The sequence below is a fragment of the Leucopleurus acutus genome, assembly GCF_964270905.1.
Source record: "Leucopleurus acutus genome assembly, chromosome: 8".
Classification (NCBI taxonomy): domain Eukaryota; kingdom Metazoa; phylum Chordata; class Mammalia; order Artiodactyla; family Delphinidae; genus Leucopleurus; species Leucopleurus acutus.
This window is the reverse complement of record NC_139151.1, coordinates 75,990,457-76,006,697: the sequence shown is the minus strand read 5'-3', so window position 1 is coordinate 76,006,697 and position 16,241 is coordinate 75,990,457. Positions and strand designations below refer to the sequence as shown.

At 39.4% G+C, this 16,241-nt stretch overlaps 1 pseudogene across 1 annotated transcript; it reads left to right on the top strand.

The window, feature by feature from the left end:
• Positions 1-329: 329 nt before the first annotated feature.
• Positions 330-15,808, top strand: LOC309965480 (transmembrane protein 59-like; annotated as a pseudogene). The gene is made up of 2 exons: positions 330-549; positions 15,300-15,808. The product of its transcript is annotated as a transmembrane protein 59-like (transcript).
• Positions 15,809-16,241: the final 433 nt, after the last annotated feature.

The window sequence follows — 16,241 nt, the reverse complement described above, 5'->3', positions numbered from 1 at the left end:
TGTGAACTTCAAAGATGCAAATGTACATTCACGTGTCCAATCAACATAAGTTAGTTCATGTGTCTGGTGTACATTGTCACATACATGCATCCTCTATGAGTCCTTGTGCTTTTGTGTACTTTACTGTACAGTACTGTATAGAGTACAGTAGTACAGTATGTTTATTTCAAGCCCAGGATGTCTGGAAGCAAGCGTAAAAGCAGCGGTGATGCAGCTGGTACTGCTAAGAAGCACGTGTGATTACGATGGAACAAAAGTGAAAATAATTGAGAGAGTGGAGTGAGGCGAAAAGATGGTAGACGTTCTTAAATCATGAATCAACCATCGGCATGATTCTAAAGGACAAGGACAAAATCATGGAACATGTGAAGTCTGTTGTGCTGATGATGTCAATAATAATATGGAAGAAGCATGGAAAAGTGACGGAGGAGATGGAGAAATGCCTCAATGTGTGGATGCAGGATCCACATTGGTGTCGAGTCCCGCTCAGCTTAATGCTGATTCAAGAGAAAGCCAAAAGGCTTTATGAAGACTTGAAGAAGAAACACGGTGAAGAATCAGAGGGCACATTTTTAATGCCAGCCATAGCTGGTTTCATTGGTTCAAGGCTACAGCCAAACTTCACAATGTAAAAGTAAGTAGGGAGGCAGCAGGTATTTACCTGAGCAGGTTTTTAATGTGGATGAGACAGAACCGTACTGGAAGAGGATGCCAGACCGAAGTTACATCAGTAAGGAGGAAAAGTTGATGCCAAGCTATAAAGCAGCAAAGGATAGGCTAACTCTGTTTGGTGGCAATGCTTCCGGCGATGAAGCTGAAGCCTCTCTTAGTTTATCATTCAGAGAACCCAAGAGCCCTTAAAAACATAACCAAGGGCTTCTTCCTGTTGTGTGGAAGAGTAACCCCAAAGCCTGGGTTACACAGGCCATTTTCCAGGACTGGTTTCTCCACCACTTTACCCTAGAGGTAGAGAAATATTGCTTGGAGAGAAGGATGTCCCATTCAACATTCTTTTGCTGCTCTACAATGCTCTGGGCCACCCCCGATTCATGGACGACTTTCATCCCAGTGTCAGAGTAGTGCATCTGCCACCAAATACTACGTTGCTCATCTAACCTATGGACCAGGGAGTTATAGTGACTTTCAAGAAATATTATTTACATCACACTTTTCCTCAGGCAGTAAAAGCAAGTGATGAATCAGGAACAACCCTGCAACAATTTTGGAAGGACTATAACGTCTACAAGACCATAAAAACATTGACTTTGCTTAGTGTGAGGTTATGGCCGTCACCATGAATGGGGTTTGGAAGAACCTTTAGCCACAGTTTGTTCACGATTTTTGTGGATTTGAGAAGGTGGATGAGGAGTCCAAAGAGATCTTCAGCAACTTAGTGATCCTCAGCGAGAAGCTGGAGGTAGATCTGCAAGAGGATGACTGCATTGAACTCCTTGCTGTGCAACACGAGGAGCTTACTAATGAAGACCTGATGGAATTGGAGGCCCAGAGAAAGGATGAAGAGGGACAAGAGGAAGAAGTAACTGAAGAACCAGAGAGATTCACAATGCAGGAAATGGCAAGAGGATTTTCTTTATTTGAGGAGGCACTGCTAGTTTTTGAGGCACAGGATGCAAACACAGAACGGTACACGAAGGTTGCAGCAGCCGTTCAGAACACAATCCAGTGCTACCGTGTCATCTATTGTGAGAATAAAAGAGCTACTACCCAGACATCACTGGATCGTTTTTTCAAGAGGGTAGATAGAATTGAATCCAGCGAGGAACCAGACCCTGTGCCATCAGCGTCAGGTGTGAGTGAAATTGCAGCTTGCCCTCCGTCTCCTATTGCTGAGGATCCCTCAGCTCTACCATCTCCCACCTCTTCTCCCTCCTCCAGTCAGTAACTCTCTTCTTGCCTGTTCACTCGATGCCAGCCCCTGTATGCCAGCTGTTGTACTGTACTACTGTACTTTTCAAGGTACTGTACTATAAGATTAAAAATGTTTTCTTTATTTTTTGTTTGTTTTTTATGTATTATTTGTGTGAAAAGTATTATAAACCTATAACAGTACAGTACTCTATAGCCGATTGTGTTAGTTGGGTACCTAGGCAACTTTGTTGGACTTACGAACAAATTGGACTTATGAACTTGCTCTCAGAATGGAACTCATTTGTTCATAGGGGAATTACTGTAAAGGAAAAGGATTCATGATTAGAGCAATGAGGGAAAATAAAGGAAGTAGCTATGAAGAGACACATTCTAAAGGAAGTGTAAATATACTTTATATTTACAAAATTACAGAATGAAATTAAAGATGATGGCATGATATTACTTCTGAAAATGCATATATTTAAAATAAAGTTGAGAGAAAAGACAGTATTTTTCATAGTTTTAGAGACACATTCTATAATTTGCTATTCACTGGATTGCAACAGATGTTTAATTTTTTTTTTTTTTTCGGTACGCGAGCCTCTCACTGTTGTGGCCTCTCCCGTTGCGGAGCACAGGCTCCGGACGCGCAGGCTCGGCGGCCATGGCTCACGGGCCTAGCCGCTCCGCGGCATGTGGGATCTTCCCGGACCGGGGCACGAACCCGCATCCCTTGCATCGGCAGGTGGACTCTCAACCACTGCGCCACCAGGGAAGCCCCAGATGTTTAATTTTTACATTGTAAATGCCACGTGGTCTCAAATTATTTGCCTTTTCTTAACTATTAAATACTCTTACAAAATAAATGCTCTTCTTGAATACACTTTTTTTTTTTTAAACTCTTCACTGAGCAGTAGGGGGAAGGCAGGAAGAATTGTAAGAAATTATAATTAAAACATAGAAAGGCTGGTTTAATTTGTGTACTTAAATTTCAAATATCTGAGTTTACTGGAAGAGATTGTTCATTCACTAATTTCAAGATCACAAATTTCTTTTTGACTAGGGTTGTCAGATTCAGCAAATAAAGTTAACAATGAATAACTTTTTAGTTTAAGTATGTCCCAGATGTTTCAAATATTTGTCATACTCTAATCTGCTAACTCTATTCCTGTCATGTAACTTTTTTCAGTTAAAGAAAAACAAAATTATTAAATATCTTGTGTGTGTGTGTGTGTGTGTTATTCCTAACAGAGATTTGTACATACAGAACATCAGTTACAGCTTCTATGGTCTCTTTCCTGAAGTCGTCAAGTCAATGGCTTGATCCATTCAGGTAAAACAGAAACAAAACAACAAGAAAAAGACATTTTTGGGGGGACATGTTATTACAAATAAGAACAGTGATTTCTTTTTTTTTAATAGGATAATGTCAAATGTTGATTCCATTCAAACCTGAAACGTTATGCAACACAAAACTGAGAATTTGGGAGCTATTTTAAGTCTCAAGATGCCAAAAAAGTTAAAATTTAAAAAGTATATGTTTAGGACTTCCCTGGTGGTGCAGTGGTTGAGAATCCACCTGCCAATGCAGGGGCCATGGGTTCGAGCCCTGGTCTGGGAAGATCCCACATGCTGCGGAGCAACTGAGCCCATGCACCACAACTACTGAAGCCCATGAGCCTAGAGCCCGTGCTCCGCCACAAGAGAAGCCACCGTAATGAGAAGCCTGTGCACCGCAACAAAGAGCTCCTGCTCTCTGCAACTAGAGAAAGCCCATGTGCAGCAACGAAGACTCAGTGCAGCCAAAATTAATAAATAAATAAATTTATTTTTAAAAAGTATATGTTTAAATGTTTTATGAATCTTTGAAAGATTAAATTTTCATATATTGTAGGAATTAAATTCAAGTTAACCCTTGGTGTGAGAAATAGATCCTTTGTCCCAAATGAATCTATCTCAGCTTTATAGACCTTTGTATTTTAATGTGCTGTAGATGTGATCTTTGGCTGATGGCATTTTGAAAAAGCTGGATTTTAGTTTGAAATATATAGACATTTTCTGTTTTGAAGACAGAGACGTAATAATCTGCAGAAGTCTAGTTGCCAACAAGACTATTAAGTTCAGAAGAGTTAGAAATTTAAACGCTTAAAGACATATAGATATAGTTATATAATGTAAAATAAACTTGCTAATGGCTTACAAGGCTGGGCTGAAGGCTTGAATCATTTAAACACATCAGCATACATTGCAAATCTGAATAATGTATTTTCACAGTTGAGCTTTGGCAAAAAAACAGCTTTTAAAAGATTGCATAGTGGGCTTCCCTGGTGGCTCAGTGGTTGAGAGTCCGCCTGCCGATGCAAGGGACACGGGTTCGTGCCCCGGTCCGGGAAGATCCCACATGCCGCGGAGCGGCTGGGCCCATGAGCCATGGCCGCTGAGCCTGCGCGTCCGGAGCCTGTGCTCCACAACGGGAGAGGCCACAACAGTGAGAGGCCCACAACAGTGAGAGGCAAAAAAAAAAAAAAAAAAGAATATCCATTCCCACAACTTTGTGAAGAGACTCTTACACCTATGGAAATAGAAAGTGATATACAAAGATTAGCCAAGGTTTCTGAAATAAAAAGATTAAAATACAGAGAAGATTGCAATTAAATATATCTGTATATTCGTAAAGAAAGAACATGAGAACTCAGTGAAAATTTCCGAATACCCTTTCTAATTGTCCAGTGTTACTCATTTTCTTTCCCTCTCTCCCTCTCTTTCTCTAGTTATCACTGCTGTAGCTGCTGACATAGGTTATCACCATGACTTACACTTTAATCATTTATATTCCCAGAAGTTGTATTAGTCATGCAAACCAAGAAATGGTAAAGCGTTAAAAGAAACTTTAGATCTGGAATAGAAGAAACCCCATAGTCTCAGGCCTGGTCGTATACTGCCTGGCGAATCTGAGCATGGGGTCACTTTAGGTCACCTAGAATATGCCCTCCTGTAGCTGAGGAAGCTAAAACCAAAGGAGATTAAGTACTGTCTGCCTGTGTTAGCTTTGATCCTCTCATAAGAGAAAGGACATGAATAATTATTGAGTACCCATTGTGAGTTTTCCATCTTGCGCACATGATATTAATTCTTCTAAACAACGATTCTCTCTGAAGTATTATATTCTCCATTTCTCAGATGAGGATATTGAAGCTCAGTTTCTTATGTTTCCCAAGTTTACTTACTCATGAAGGAATAAAACTGGCTCTCCCCTCCTGATTAATTCATTTTTCTCTCCCTCTTTCCATTTTTTTTTTTTTGTTCTCCTGCTTTACATTAAAACACTGAAGATGTGAACAACTAAAACCACTTAAAGGAATAGAATACTATCATTCAAGCATTCAATTTCCATTAGTCATTTGTTACCAGAATACCAATAAATACCAGAATACTATACCTGAGTTTCTACTGGGCAAAACCAAAAAAGTAGCCTTACAGTACAGCTTTGGTAGACAATGGCAAAGTAAAGATGGCATGAGCCATGGGATGTAGGTTTCACATACTCATTCTGTAGAAAAAGCATACTTACCTGTGAACATACTCACGTTTGGAGACAGAAGGCAAAACAAAAGGCACAAACTGTACTTAAAGAGAATCATTCCTCTCCCCATATTCCCAGTTATTCTTAGCAGTATCTGAGCTACACAGAGTTAAGACATCCTTGGCAGATATGCCATTCGTTATTTGTTAATTAAAAAACAAAAATGTAAATAAAAGTTAGAGAAATAATTTGAAATACACTAATGATTAAAATAGTCTAATCACACATTGTAAATCAAATATATATAATTTAAAAATAAAAATTAAAAAAAGAAATAGTCCAATAATTCATTATATTACTAATTTATTATTTGGGAAATGGTGCTTTTGCCATTAGCACAGGTCAATGAAATGGCATAATTAATTAAATTATATACTTTTACATATAATTAATTAAAATTATATTACTCAAATGACTCTATAGCCCAAGCAGACTAAGTCCCTCACTGTGTTATGTATCACAGCAGCCAAGGGCATGATACACGGGTATACAAACAAGTAACCCTCAAATCCATGGCTAATATTAGATTATTTTTAGATTTTCTCTCTCCATTCCCAGAAACCCAGGGATTATGCCTCTACTTACTTCCTCATCAAGGATCCAACTGGTTTCTTGGATATTTCTAACTCGTTTCAGTAAATTCTAGTTCTATTTATTACCATCTCATTAATTCAAAAAATGCACATATCAATGAAATTTCCAAAATATACCTGGGCAAGGATCTTACTATAGTCATCTTTTATCAACTGGGAGAGGTTGAGACAGCCTTCAATGTGTGTGCACACACACATGCACAATCTTTAATAGGAATTGTCAATTGCGTTGATATTTATCAATGAAATGTTTCTTACAGTTAGTAGAAGTGACCATTTTGGGTGTATGATCATCCTTTTGTGATTTTTTAAATCCCCTAATCACTTGAAGAATGATCTTTCTCTCTTAAGAGACTGATGGAAAGTTAAGAATTTATTTAGCTATAAACAGCTGAAACCCCAACAAATAATGACTTAACATAATAGATGTTTGATCTCAGACTTCCAGCTTCCAAAACTGTGAGAAATAAATTTGTGTTGTTTCGAAGCTATCCAGTCTGTGGTATTTTATTATCAGCCTGAATGGACTAAGAAAGTTGATCTTGGGAAGCTGGGGTGCTATTCTAACATATGCCTGTTTCCTCTCTTTTGAACTTTCCTATCAGGTCCTCTAGGGTCAAACAATTCCTTCCCTGTCTCTGACTAGGTATTGTGCTGTTGGTTTTAACAAAAAGGGTTATGTCCTTCAGGGACTGGAGTCAGGAGAGATGTTCATATTACCCGAGAGCTGGGAGTCTGTACTAGAAGGCAGAGCTGAAATTTCTTTTTCTCCTAGGTGCAGTGTCCGCCCAAGAGATTCCCGGGGCATGGTTTCAGGAAGCTGATACCCTACAGTACAGCCACCTCAAACAAACAAGCCACCAAGCTGACCCTAACATCCTAAAAGACAGGGGCAATGTCAGTTATTTCACTTCTTGCACAATCCCCTTGTTATTTGTACATCTATTAATTTGAGAATGTTAAAACCTTCAGGGATGAAATCAAATTCACTTTATGTAACTTCTGAAGCTTAGGTCCCTTTAGCAAAAACCTTGAAAACCTACTCCAATGCAAACCTGAAGCTATATATACATGTTATCCACAAAGGAACACATTTTTCTCAGCCTTAGGGATTACGTGCTTGAATCCCTTGGAAGTGCATTTATATTAGCTGGATTTCTCCTCATGATAAGAATTCAATGGTTCACTATACAGCTAGACCCACTGTAGATCAGTAAAGTTAATACGTGGAATAGAAATGTAGTGTCAGCCTCTGCAAAAGGTATGCTTTGCTGTGAAAATAATCTGTGCTGAAGGGCTAGAGAGCTATTATATTTCTGATCATTTCCTCTAGTCCCTTGTTCCCAGTGACTGCCAGCCTTAATAATGTCATTACAAAAATTGTCTCCTGGGGCTTCCCTGGTGGCGCAGTGGTTGAGAAGTCTGCCTGCCGATGCAGGGGACACGGGTTCGTGCCCTGGTCCGGGAGGATCCCACATGTCGCGGAGCGGCTGGGCCGGGCCCGTGAGCCATGGCCGCTGAGCTTGCGTGTCCTGAGCCTGTGCTCCACAGAGGGAGAAGCCACAACAGTGAGAGGCCTGCGTACCGCAAAAAAAAAAAAAAAAAAAAAAATTGTCTCCTGGGAGACTACTGGGATTTTTGTTCTGCAATCTCATCTGATACAATTATTTGCAAATTTCTAGAAGTAAATTAGCTTACGTATCAATTTTTCTACCTGGCTGATTTAGAGCTATAACTAATTGCAATGAGTCTAAATTTTAATAAAAGAAACTTTTCACGTAGCCTAGCTCCACTAATAATTTAAAAATTCCCTTATTGCAGCCAAGGAGTCAATTTTGCACTAATGACTGGCAGGGAGTGAATTTTCATTAGGTTTGTATGCATGTGTATATGTGTGTGTGTGCAGTCACATCCACACTAGACAGTCACCATTTCTTCATCCAGTCTACTCTCCACCCATCTCCTTCTTGATCTCTGCCTTTATAAGCTGATTTGTATGGACTAAATCAGAGCTTTCAGCACCTTCTGGCTTCCATTTGGATTCACCCAAGGGGCAGCCCCAGCAGTTTCTCAAAAGGAGCAAGGACATAAGATCATGGTGTTGATTTCACTAGCTGTCTCTTTTCAAGTAATCTATGTCTCTTGGTCAAAGGCATTTGTTCCAATCGAGATAAGGATCTTATTTGACTCTGTCCGTGGTCCTGTAATAATTTCTTTTATCCTTTCAGGCCTTGGTCAGGGAGATGGGAGATAGTCATATGGTTTGTGATCTTTAAAATGCACAAAGTCTGGAAGTTTTTTATTGCCACCTAAGTAGCAGTGGAAGGATACATAAAGGAAAAAAGCAGAGCCTTCCCTCTGACAAGTTTCCAGATGTCAATGGGAAAGAGACTACAAGATGGCAGCCCCTGGGATTAAGGGAGGTCCTTCCTGCTGAAGAATTCATTATAAAAAGGAGATAAATTATTATCAAGGGGAATGCCATGAAAACATCTACTCTGAGAAGAGGGTTGCCCAACATCAAATATCACAAAGGTTTTGGCTTTCAGGAAAGTAGAAATTTTCTTATATAAGATTTTCCAGGAGCTTCCTGTGATTTTTATGATACTGAACATTGAACCAAAGAATATAAGTATTCAATAAAATTATAGTCTTCTAACTTAGTCTGAGCATTTTATTGCTTCTTTGTTAATTAAGTCTTTTTTATAATTATGCTTGTGTTAGTCTGGCTTCCATGGCCTAATATTTATACTCATCCCAATGGATCCAGGTTCTTTGGATTCACACCTTATATAATCTAATGCTGAGTCATTTGAGTCATTTAATTATAATTAAATATAATTTAATGTTATAAATATATAATTCAATTTAATTCCCGAACTCACATAAAAAAATAAGTGTTCTAAAACTAATTCCTGGGTAAAATCCAGGAGTACAACCAATTCATCATTTCAAGATACAAGGATGACCCAAGTCATCTAAAAAAGTGACTTATTTTAAAGTCAAGTTCCTGAGCCCTGAGGGTAAGCAGTATGATGGAATGGTTAAGAACATTTGGTTCAGGGATATCAGGCATATCTGGCTCCAGTCTTGACAGTTACTGACTCTGTGACCCTTGGCAAGTTACCCTCAAAAAACCTCAGTTTCATCACCTGTAAATAAGTAAATCTCTATATGGAGACAATAATACCTACCCCACAGGGTCATTGTACTTATTACCTGAAAAAATTCAGGCAAACAGCACAAAATGTGGCACTGAGTAAAAGTTCAATAAATTCAAATATTGTCTATTAGAGATGCTATAAAAGGAGAGCTGAGACTGAGTGACATCCAGGAACCCCATCCTACCTCCCAAAGCATCTCTGTTATCTAATTTCTGTTTTGGGACTTTAGGTAAGATTCTATCTGAAGAGAGTTTTTCACTTTGTAAAAGAAAAAATGATGAAAATTAATACTTCAAGAAAGTAATAATAACAAACATTCCTTAAGTATACGTAGGCACTATTCTGAATGGTCTCTGTGCACTAATTATTTAATTTTCACAGCACATTCTTGATAGGTACAATTACCTACACTTTATAGAAGAGCAAAATGAGGCACAGAGAAGTGATGTAATTTGATCAAGTCTACGCACCTAATAACCTGAAACGCCAGGACCTGGAACCAGGAATACCAGCACCAGAGCCCACACACTTAGCCCCACGACTAGCCTGTCTTTCTGAGTATAAGTCATTCTCTACAGACCCCAAATTCCTCTTTCTCCGTAGTGTTTTGAAAGGAAGGATTACATCATTCACCTCATTGTCTAAAACAGGATATGGACTGGCTATAAAAGACTTGAAAAGATAGCTATCCAGGAACAAACGATGGTGGCCAAAAAATATTTCCAGGAGCCTAGATACATGTAAGATACTATGAATTATTCCAATGCAAAGTCATAAACTTTAAGGTCAGGCAAACCTGGTTCAAATTCAAGTGGCTGCATATTCTCTGTTAGGACTTTCAAGGTGGAAATTGATAAAAACTCAACTTTTTACTGGCATAAGAATTTAGTGACTGATTGGAAAGATATTGGATGACTCACATAATCTAGAACAAAGCCAGCAAAGAAACCTCAAGGATTGGGACAGAGAGCTCACTACCAAAAGAACTTTGTTCTCCTTTTATGTTTTCCCTGCATTCTTCCAGTACTGCCCTCAGCTCTGGGATTACATTCATAGTACTCAAAGTCAATGATAAAGGAGGAGTTTTCACTGCCAGCTCCAGCACAAAATCCAGGTGAGTGACTCCAATTGCCCCAAGGTGGACCACTTCCCTCCCTTCCTATCCAGTCACCCAGTCACTGTGACCAAGGAGGTACACTCCTGTTTCCAGATGGGGAGGCCTATCACCGGAAGAATGGTAATAATGAGAATTTACCAAGTAGATGAAAACCATAGTTACCACAGAGACTAAGGCTGTTATCCGAGATCAGATGATTCTAGTCACCCTATTGGCTTATAAAGGATAAGTTGAGTAATGCATGTAAAGCAACTGGAACACTATAGATGCTAAATAAATATTAGGTTCCTCAAGTTATAGAGCCCTTCCTCCAAGTCCTGGGAAGAGCTGATAAAGGACAAGAAGAACTAGATGAGAAGGAGTGTGCATGTGTGTGTTCATTTTTCCCAACCACTGTACTTTTGAAGTATTGGACTCCATGACAAAGTTTCTTCACTCCATCCATCCCACCCTCCTCAGCTCAGGTAATGTTGTAGTGATTTGTGGGTCTCACTGTAGCTTCCAAGCACATCCGGTGGCTTGTTGCCCATGTGGCCCACAGTAAGAAATACAACTTATATTTACAATAACCCTCATTATATATTACAAAAATGGAAAAGCTTTTCACATAATATTACCCTTACTGGATGTGAATGATATGCTCTCATATCTTGTGTTTTAGCCAGTTCCTTTTTTAAGGCTGGTTTTGGATCACGAAATTGGTTTAAAGATCCTTTAAAAGGTCATGACCTTTACTTTGAAAAAACACTAGTTTTGGTGGGAGTGAGGAGGATGGAGGATGGAGGATTGGGAGTCTGAATTTTCTCCCTCTATTAATATATTAGGTCCTTCCCCAGAGTTTTAAGGGTGCCCCCTTGTAGTTGGAGAAGCTGCGAAGCCCATGTTATTGATCATTTCCATAATGCATAGGTGAAATGGCAAAACGTGGAAAGACAAAACTTGGTGATACTCTCACCTATAAGAAGAAAAGCAAAGGCTGATTTGCAGCATAAATGTTGTATTGGAGAATCCAGGATTTGGAGTTATATGGACCTGGGTACAACTCTACTACTTACTATGTAATAATGCCATATAATTTAATATCTCCAGTCCTCAGCCATATCTTCTGTAAACTGGAAATCAGAATGACACAGTATCTTTCTCATAGGACTTTTTGGATAATTAAGTGCATTAACATATAAGAACTGAAATAACCTGCTGTATAATATAGTATGTAAATAAATTTCCTGAAACACAACCTTTGCATTCACACATTCTCATCTTATCAAAAAGTCTAGTGTCTGTAACTTACTGAAGGCTTCCCCAGATATGACCAGAAATCCAAGTGCTTACTCTTGTCCAAAGATTATGTTCTCTCTCCTTGTCTCTGGAGCCAGAGCTCAGATATGCTCCCTGGAGGCTGGAGGATTGGAAAATTTCTTCTGCCACCTGAAGATGGTTGCTCCAAAACAATACACTATGTTATATGGACTTCATAGCTAGTGTCAAAGCCAAAGCCTAATTGACACAAATTATATAAGACAAGGGTTTCCAAAGGGATCCTCTGCTTGTTTCTACAGGCACATCTGAAGTGCGTGGCTAGATCTGAATCACCTGCTCCAGACCTTGCAACTAGGGCTGATGCAAGTGCTTGCCTCAGGCTGCAGTGGATTTCTCTGGAGCTGGAGAGAACATCCTCTACCCGCAGTGCTGTGCTCAGCAGAAAATATTATTGCCTTGGAGGCAAGTGTGGAGCGGATACAGCATAATGTGGAGAGAGGAAAGAGGAGAGAGGATAATATTCCTACACCTCCATTCAGGAATGTCACTGCTGCTTTAGCATCCTTCTACTTTCTGGGTCCTGTCTTAAGGAGAGAGTAAAAACTACTCATTTAATTAGACATATATCACTCCCAGTTCCATTTGTCTTAAGTTCTTCTGGAAACAGGTTGGTAAGATCCCTAAGTAATCTGGAGGAGTGGGATGGAGGTTGAGTTCACTATCAACTCAGATGGTTATAGCACATCAATGAAATTAGGACTTACTCCCATTTTGTTGTGTGCTATATCTATACTTTCTACAAAAGCATAAAAATCTTGTCATAAATGTGTTGTCTGTGGTCCCAGATAACAATAGAAAAAAGCATGGCAGAGTGGAACGGACATGAGCTTTGAAATCCTTTATGGGTTTCAGTCATGATTCTGTCATGTACTATCTGTGTTATCTCAGGTAAGTTATTGACGTCTCTGAAATGTTTCCTTGTTGATAGTGAATCTGTTGCATCTGCTTCATATGTGTCTTCTCTCACAAAATATAGAAAAGTAAAATTGAAGCAAAGCATGGAAACTGTAAAAACAAACCAAATAAAGAAGAAAAGAAAAGAGCTTTGGTCACTGCTGATGGAGGAGTTCATCCAGAGGACGTGATCGCTGGTTGACCCACAAGCTAGACCTGGGCAATCAGAAGCTCTTTATCTCCTCTTCTTTCCTTGAAATGTATGTTCTGCCCACTGTTCTCATAGTGGGAGCAATTTTAAAGATACAGCCTTGAGAGAGCAATGTGTAGTTGAGACCATCTGGACTGAATATGTGACTGAACTTATCAAGGCTGCTATATAAACTTTCAAGATTCTAGTGGGTAGATGCAGAGATCTACTCATTTTGTGGCCCTCCAAGACAAGTCTTGTATGTAACTTTCCTTACTTATTAAATGTGCCATCTACCAATATGGAGTGGTCTGCCTCTTTTTTCGACCTCTCCTTTCCTTCTCTGTACAGGGGTCAGTTGCAAATTTTACCCAAGTTTTGAACCAAACTCCCAAGGTGGCAAACCATCTACTGCCTGATTATTTGTCATTCATTTGGCCGCGTGTATGTGCAATCCTTTTCTATTAAGGGCAGTATTTCTCAACAAAGACACTACTGATAATTCTCTGTTGTCATGACCTGTCCTGTGCACTGTAGGATGTTTAGCGGCATCTCTGGCCTCTACCCACTGTATGTCAACAGAAACCTCACACTCCAGCCAGAGAATAACAGTAAAAAAATTTCTACAGACATGACCAAATGCTTCCCTCTATACTCATTTCAGAAATTCCTAGCCAATGACACAAATATAATTTCCTACTAAATAAATAGAAAATTCCAAATTCTCATTTTCCTGGCTTTCCTTGCAGTTGAGGCTCAGGGATGTAATCCAATCTCCTCCAATCACAGGCACCCAAGCTGCTTTTTGAATCATATGTTAGTAATGCAAAAGATGGTAACTGCGTAGAGTCTATTCTCCAGAGGGTGGCGTCAGTGGTAAGGTTGAATCAGTAGTAACCTACACCATGTATCCAAAGCTAGTGTCATGGACCAGTGTTGATGGTGTCTGCATAGTATACTGTCGTGCCCATGACCAAGAGAGTGCAGTGATGTCTAGACCAGACAAGTTCTTCAGTGTCATTTAGGGCATTGTTCTTGGCTACATAGATTCTAACCATTTTCAGAGATTCTGAGAGCTGCTCAATAACCTTTCAACAAATGTTCTGCTCAAATGAGAGTTATTACTGTTGCTTCCACTTAATAATCCTGATACAGTAGCTATTGCATAAATTCAGATGTTTTAGGAAGCTTTGACAAATGACTATGAAATATATATATATATAATTGTTTCCAAGTGAATGTTGTAATACTCTCCTTGAGAGAGGTTGGCCAACCCTTTATTGATGTCTGCATGTTGGAAGAGAAACATCATAGATAGGTATTTCATGATATATTAGAGAAAGAGATGTTAACTGATTTTGATAGATAGAGGTTGCTTTTAAAGAGAAAAGTTAGCTGGAAAGAAAGAGAAAGTGTGCCCTTTGCTATATTTTTGCATGGATTTTACAAGGTTCTTGTACAATATGACACTGTTATTCCTGAAAGATGATAACTGGTCCAGTGCCAAGCTCTTAAAAGGCTCTCAGAAAAGGCTTCTTAACTTGACTATACAGAGCAACATATATGAAAAGCCCCTAATCATATTTTTACCACTTTCTGAACAGAATGTTGCTTTGGCTGGTGATTTTAGAATAGGAACTATTCTGTAGAAAACCACAACTTTTTATTCAGAGGCCCACAAATCCACTTCTTAACACGAGATGCCTTCCGTGGTTCAGAGCTTAGGGAAAGGGGAATTGAAAAGATGCTGGGACATTAGAAAAAGGACTCATTTATCTCTATGATGTTGTGCTTTTAAGCCAGGATCACACACTCCTTAGGGGGCAGGAAGGGATCCAATAGCTACCAGCCTTGGACACCCTATTCTTTTCATGGAAATACACTTAGTTCTCTCACTTGACCCATACTCTTGCTTCTGCTCTCCCATAAGAAACTTCTGATCTTTTGTGTTTTATCTTTCATTCTCAGCCTACTTGAAGGTTATGGTTTTTCCTTGACTTTGAATCCCTAAGCTTCCTGAAAATTAACTTGCCCTCATGCAGAGAATTTTTTCTCATCTGGAGGCTTCAGATGCCCACCTCTCCTTAGTCCAGCTCTATCCCACTACATCCTGGCACAAATCCAACAAAATGATGCCCCAGCCCACCCCCAAAATCAAAAAGGTACTCCAAGTTTACCTGTGAGAAGGCCTGTTCCTGAAAAAACAAGATCTTCAATAATCACTTTGCTGTTCACATGAAACTAACACAACATTGTTAATGAACTATACTCCAATATAAAATACAAAGTTAAAAAAAAAAAAGAATGTCCAATGTGATGGTATTAGGAGGTAGGGCCTTTGATAGGTGCTTTAGTCTTGAGGGTGGGGCCTCATGAATGGGATTAGTATTCTTATGAGACCTCACAGAACTCCCCAGCCCCTCCCACCATGTAAAGATACAGTGAGAAGTCTGCGACCTAGAAGAGAGCCCTCATTTGACCATGCTGGCACCCTAATCTCAGACTTCCAGCCTCCAGAATTGTGAGAAATAAGTTTCTGTTGGTTTTAAAAATAAATAAATAATAAAAGGCTCTGCACAGAGCTTCATAACCTCTTCGTGGACTTTTTGTTTTCAAGCTGATGATGGAAAAACAGTTATATTCCAGTTGAAGCCAGAAGTCCAGTATGCACCACAGTTGGAGCAGGAGGCCTAAAATTTTGAAAGAACCGTCACTAAGCAAAATGTCCTCAGATCTTCAAATGAGAAGTTCACAAGCACATAGGAACTATCTTGAAGACGGAGAAAGTGATGACTTTTTAAGATGTCTCTCTCTTATTCCGGGTGGATTTTAACCGTGACTCTTGTCTTCTCCTTGATGGTATTGCTCTGGATTTGGTGTGCAACTGTGGCTACAGCTGCGGAGCAGTATGTTCCCTCTGAGGAGCTGAGTATCTGTGGTGACTTGGAATTTGTGAATGAACAAAAGCTAAACAGATATCCAGCTTCTTCTCTTGTGGTTGTTAGATCTAAAGGTGAAGATCATGAAGAAGCAGGGCCTCTACCTGCAAAAATGAATCTTGCTCGTTCAGAAATTTAAGGTTTTTTTTTTTAAAGAAAAGTGTAATAGACATCTAAATTTCCATTCCACATAGTGCTTTTTAAAATGGTTTCATTGGATATAAGGCTTAAAAATCACTATTAATTGCAAATAAACTTAAAAAAAACCCAAAAAGCAGGTACTTACCATCTCACCAAATTAGAAGTCTAGAGGTAGGACGGGCCAGCATTGAAGTGGCCATTCAGCAGTGCTACCAAAGACTTCTCCCAACTTTTCTGTCACCATTGCTGGGTTGGCAACTACTCTCCATGTGGTTGTGAGATTGGTGCCACAGCTGGAGACACAACAGCATTCTCACCAAAAAATAAATAAATAAAAGGCATGGGCAAAATGGGTTTCTACTTACATGCTCCCTTTGATCAGGAAGGGAAATTATTCTCAGCATATCCCTCTCAAACTTGCCTACATCTCC